The following is a 6,646-nucleotide window of genomic DNA, read 5'->3' on the forward strand; positions in this document are numbered from 1 at the left end:
GTGTGTGTGTGTGTGTGTGTGTGTGTGTGTGTGTGTGTTTAGTTTAACACTTTAACTCTCACAAAAACAGATGTTTTACTGCTTTCTGAAAAAGAACAAAACATCAGGTCATTTCTGTAAAGATCCAAACCCTGATCAGGTCTGTGTCATGTTTGCAATCAGTCTGTGAAAGTAAATATGAAAAAAAAAAAAAAGAGGCAGAGGATCTGCCACAGCTTGAAGGTGACAGATGGACAGGTAATCTCTCTCCGTAATCCAAACACGACAGCCTTAATCCTCTAAAGTGATTCCATCCATGTTAGCCTCACGGCCAGGGCGTCCGCTGTGCTCTGACAGCTCTGACATGATGTGATAAGTGATGTGACGCACATCAGACTTCTCCTTACATCATCTTGTGTTCATTAACACACACACACACACACACACACACACACACACACACACGCTCACACTCGTGAGTTTGTGCAGAGTGGATTATCAGTGGCCCTGAGGCTTTCTTTGATTTGTTTGTTTTTCAGTCCTGGATGAGTCATAAATCCGATTCCTGAAAGGGCTTTTTTCCCTCTGTGATGGTGCAAACATGTTGAGAAAGGGAACATTGAACATGTTTCAAACTAATCTTTATGTTTAAAATGTTGGGGAAAAAAAGGTTATTATTTTCCCTGCTGTAAGTGACTTTTTGAACAGCCTCATTTAAAAGAAAAGTTTAGCTTTGACAGAGATAAAAAGCTAACTGCGATCCTGAGCTGAGTCTTAAAACGACACCAAGTGTGAAAAATGTCATGGTAATTTGATTTAATGTTATTTTATAAACTTTTACACTATTATAACATTTTCATGGTGTTATTATTCCACCTGAAATGTAATGATATTCCTGCTGGAAATGTGATTAGCTGCTGCTACTGCTAATTTTGCTAGCCTAAAACCATTTTAACTTATCAAGTTCTGAGTAAATAAACATGCAATACAAAACTTATGGTAATTTATAGATTTATAAATAGTGTTTGTATGAGCTGCTGAGATTTTAGATTAAAATTGATTTAGAATGACAGAAATGCACTTTAAACTTGGTTTAGCTCAGATTAGCTGTTTTTAAATGAAAGCAGGTGAAGACACTTGTTTCACAAAACTCCACTTCAAAATATCTGAACTACCACTTAAAAGATATTATTTTCTTAAATCTCTAATAAAATACATACCACATACATATACATTCTTGACAGCCTAATAACTATGAAGCATTATCAGTGGTGATAAAACATGTATTCAGCTGAAACTTATCAGTTTCTACAGAGGACATCTTATCATCATATTATCTCCTTTTTGCTACAGTTCAACATCACATTTGTGATTTAGAAGTTTGTTTGTTTGTTTTAGTATGAATGAATTACTCAATGTTACAACAAACCAAAGGAGGAAAACATGAATTAATCAGCTGACAAGTATTGATCTGAGGAATGTAAACACCTCAAACAACAACAACATACATTGGGCTTATTATATAACAGGATTATCATGACTGGCTTTTTAATGAGGTTAAAGTATTTGTTTATATTTCTAATGAACAATTTTACTCAAATTAATAATAAAAGCTAAGTTTGTTATAATATTTTTTCTGTACTAAAATTTAACAGTTTAACTCTAATCTAAAATCTTTATATTTGTCTCTTTGTTTTGTTTTATTAAAGATTCAGCATTCCTTAAAAGGAAAATGTGTCAGCTGGTCTATTGTTTATAGGATTTCAAATTGCACACCCCAGGGGCATCACCAAGGGGGTGCCAGTGGGGCAGTGGACCCCATTAAAACATTAGTTGGAATTAAATATTTTTTAAGTTGTTGCAGTGCTCAAAATCACCACTAGGGGGATGAGCCTCACCATTTTTACCTGCCATGCCTCCAAAACACCACAGGAAGCTTTTCGTGATAAAATGTGAAGTTCTGATGGTCGGAACCTGTGTGAGTGAGTTCAGGTTCTGGGTGGAGAAAGAAAGCAGCAGCAGGAGAACCATGTTCTTGTTTGAAGAACAGAGTCTTTCACATTCTTCAGATAATACACCCCCAAAAAACGCCCGATTGAAAACAAACTAAAGCTGACTTTCACCTGCTGCACCTACCTACGTTTATTCATCACATTGCTCAGTTAAATGTCAATAAGCAGCCGAGGCTTTAGAGGGAATAAAACATGGTGGATGAACAGATGATTTAAATTAAAACTGGATTTAATTCTCAGAAGCTGTAACAGCGGGGCTTTTTAGGCAACACATCAAAAGAAAACGATGTCCCGAAGTGGGCAAATGGCTGAGGGTGAGCTTTGTTTTAGTTTTCAGTAGTGTGTCGAGTTCAGTTCACTCCACACTGAACTGAGTAACAGTCACATGGTGAACACGATGACTGATTTTTCGTCTGTTTTGGGTTTATTTTTACCTTGTGAGCTCTCAAGGTCAAATAGAATTCAGATTTATCACACATCACTGAGTTTTGTGTTTCAAAATAACACATTTATGTGATAATCTGAACTCATCATCACCTGACCCTGAGTTATAACTTTTTTAAACGCTCACTTTGAGGTTGTGGAAATTGGTCAAACTAAACACAAACATTGTGAGTTCATTACTGCTGTGCAAAAAGGAAAATGTTTGGGGAGAAGATGCTGGTGCTGTTTATGTCTGCTCCTGGTGCCTTATACTGTATGTACTGTATATATTAGCTTGGGAGCTAATGCAGTATTCATTAACTGTGAAGCTAATGCCATCTATATAAACACTATATTTATTAGCTCTGAAGCTAGCACCATATATACAGTATATATGGTGTTAGCTCTGAAGCAAACACCATATATACTGTATATATTAGCTCAGAACCAAAGTTTTTTAAGCTCTTTTGTCCTCCGTCCTCATTTTCAATTTCAGGCTGAGTCCTTTCTATATTCTTCACTATGTTTATGCACTCCGGTTTCTTTTAAAGGGATGAAAGTCAGACATTGTCCAAAATTAATATTCAGGCTGCATAGAGCTTGCACCAGAGGAGCCACTAAATTTTATTTGCCTAATGCTTTGTGGTGTAAACCATCCATCCATCCATTTTCTGTACACGCTTCTTCCTTTTCAGGGTCACGTGGGTCACTGGTGCCCATATCCAGCAGTCACAGTGCGAGGGGCGGGGTACACCCTGGACAGGTCGCAAGTCCATCACAGGGCCACACATAGAGACAAATGAGACGAACAACCATTCACTCTCTCACTCACACCTAGGGACAATTTAGAGTTATCAATTAACCTAACAGTCATGTTTTTGGTCTGTGGGAGGAAGCCGGAGTACCCGGAGAGAACCCACGCATGCACGGAGAGAACATGCAAACTCTACCCAGAAAGGTCCCCGGACCGGGATTTGAACCGGTGACCTTCTTGTGGTGTAAACGTCCATGATATATATTCTTGGAAAACATAAAACCTAAACCTACAGTAGATTTGAAGTAAATGTTTATCAAACAAACAACATCTAATGTTACAACCAGTCAAAGTTCTATTTAAGGCTAAACACAAGAAAAGCTAATGTCAGGAAGAAAAACTCATCAAATCAGAGACAAAGAAAAGTAAGGGTTTTTCATTTTCATCTCATATAAATAATTGTTTCCACTGGCTCAAACTTAGTTATACAACCTAAAATAAAATAATAAAAATATTCCAAGCTGCTTTCCGGTGTGACAGAAAGGGAAGGAAGTTCAGGACCGATCACGAGTGCAGAAAAACCTCTGATATGCTGACGTCCCCCGTTTTTTTCTTTGGCCTTTGTCCAACATCCCATTTCACTAGAAAAGCCTCTGTGGACTGAAGTCAGTGAATCTGTCACTGCTCGTCACAGTCTGAGCTGCTGAAAAAACATCTAACAAATACCCATAAACTACCTATAAACTGAAGCTCAAATACTCTGCCCAAACATTTTACATTATGTGTCGCTAATCAACCTGTAACACACACACAAAAAGTTTCAATCTTGAATTAAAACTAACATGAAATTTAGTGATATGTAACCTGCTATTAGAAGATGACTTCCCCGCCACTGGGCCAAAGAAATCCCCAAAAGAATTAGCTGTAAAGAACCAAACCAGTCGACTAAACTTAGTGTAGAGATGAAGAAAAATGCTGAGTCACAGTGACATGTCAGAGATTGAATCAAACTCTTATTTAAGAATTTTTTGGTATTTTTATATGTTTCAAAAAAAGGAAAAATAACAAAAATAAAGTGACATGTTTTTTTTTTTTACTGCGGTTTTCTTTTTTAACCCGACTGTATGGACATCAGAGTGCCAGCTTGCATTTCTCTCAACACCCTGAGGCCTGACTCCGTCTGCTGCACGACCACATTAAGGAGCCAGATGGCCAGAAGAGTAAGGAAATAAAAAATAATAATTTCCTTCACGCTGAAGTGAGTTTACTTTTCTGTGCATGGATCTCAAAATGACAACGATTTGAAACTCTGTGACTTCAAAAACATTGGATTGAAGCACATGGGATTCACGGCTCTTTTTAAAGAGCGTAACATTTTGAACTGTTAGTCAAATATTACGGTCAGTGAAGTAGACATATATACAACATGTAGTGACGTAAGGTGATATTTAGTAACATATGATAAGTGGTGGGCACAGTTCTGCTAATCTAACAACTGCCAACCGTGAAGCTAAGTTTTCATTCAGCAGATTAGCCTTTTCTGATAACTTTGGAAACCATTAGGGGACCAATTAGCTTCCGCTAAATTTAGTTCTGCATCCTTTAAGTAGAAAACAGTTCCCATCTCACACACCGTGCTCCTTGTGTGCGCGTTTAGCATCTTTAGCATTTTGTGTGTTGACCTGCAACACAGTCGCCTTTGTCCAAATGGATCCTTCTAACATGGTCAGAAAGAAATTTTGATCTGGGAAAAAGTCGTAAAGCACTCTGGGAGATGTAGTTACTCAGTTTACTCAGTTTTACAGAACTGCGGTTTAAGTTTTATATTTAGAAATAATCTGTATCTGCATTGTACTAACTGAGTATTACTTAAAATCGACCTGAAAGAAAAGTTTAAATGTTTTCCAAGTATGGCAAAAAACGTTTAGAAATAAAACAACCGGAACAGGTATGATGATATTTATTTTTTCTGATGATGAGCTGGCCCACACACAAACACTGACAGCTCCTCTCTGGAGACAGTATTTCTGGTTCCTGTTTGAATCATTGCACAGCAGTAGCAGATCAAAGAGTGAGTGTTTCAATTGGAGCTGTTAGCACTTCTGTTTATCAGTGTGGAAATAATTCCTGCTGGTTGAACCCCCTGAACTCAGTGATCAAAGTCTGAGAAGCGGGTGTGTGAGGCTCGACTGTACAGTGAAACATTAACACCCTCAATGGTCTTCTTCAGGAAACACGTGATTGGACTCTTTTGTTACATAACCGAATCGAACCATCTCCTCCTCATCAGCTGTACACTCTGTTAACACTACAGTTAAAATCTCAGGCATTTATTAAACCAATTTAAAAGAAAAACAATAAATATAATAAGCAGTGTGTCTCTTTCTTATCTAAGTTTCTTCAGAACATCAGATCTTTGGCACCGGCAGTAAATCAGACACATCATCACAATACAATAAAACATAGATAAACTAAATTTAACCTCCAAAAATGGCTTTTTATGAATAAAAACAATCCTAAGATCAATTGATAAGACTTACGCAACAACACCTATTTTGTTTGTTTAATGCCAGTAGTTTAATTTATATTTTATTATCCTTTGTATTTGTGTTTTTCTTATCATTTATTAGGTTTATCTTATCTAATGAAGCAGTTTTACAACTGTTCTTTACAGTATTCTCAGAATAAATTGTATTTTTAGAAGGTTTTACTGTTTTTTTTAATTTTGTTAAAACAAATTGAGTTTGTCATCTTAATGGAGAATTTTCTATTTACATTTTTCATCACTTCTTGTTTAACCAAATAGTTTGGTCATATTTTTATTTTGACTCAATAAGAGCTGAGTTAGTTCAAATTATAAGTTATAAGCTAAGTTTTTTTTATTTTACTTTGAAAATTTGCAACAGGAAATCACCTTTATTTCAAAGCTAACATTAGCATCATTTAGCATTATCTTTTACAAAGCTCACATTTGCACTCTGCTGCAACGCATCAAGAAAAGATTATTTTATCAAATTAATAAATCAAATAATTTGTAATTACTAAATTACTACTATCGTAAGTATTCAAATTACTTTGGACATATTAATTCATCTTTTATAAAGCTGGCATTAGCATTTAGCATTAGTATCTTTTACAAAGCTAACATTAGCATTTAGCATCTGCATTCTGCTGCAACACATCCAGACAAATTTATAAATTAAATACGTTTTCATTGCTAAATTGCTATTATTTTAAGTATTCAAATTACTTTTGACATTATAAAGGCATAAAATCAAAAGAGTTTGTGATTCTTGGTGATATCAATATGAATTGGGCTGATAAGACTTCCAAAGGCCTGAATGCAATGTCTATAAACTTAAGGCTTCAACAGTTAAAGTACCAACAACATTTGGCAAGACATGCAATTCCATTTTGGATCTAATTTTCACAAATCGATCCTCCATATATGGCATATCTGGAGTTATAAATACTTCAG

Source organism: Austrofundulus limnaeus, unplaced genomic scaffold (genome assembly GCF_001266775.1).
Source record: "Austrofundulus limnaeus strain Quisiro unplaced genomic scaffold, Austrofundulus_limnaeus-1.0 Scaffold133, whole genome shotgun sequence".
Classification (NCBI taxonomy): domain Eukaryota; kingdom Metazoa; phylum Chordata; class Actinopteri; order Cyprinodontiformes; family Rivulidae; genus Austrofundulus; species Austrofundulus limnaeus.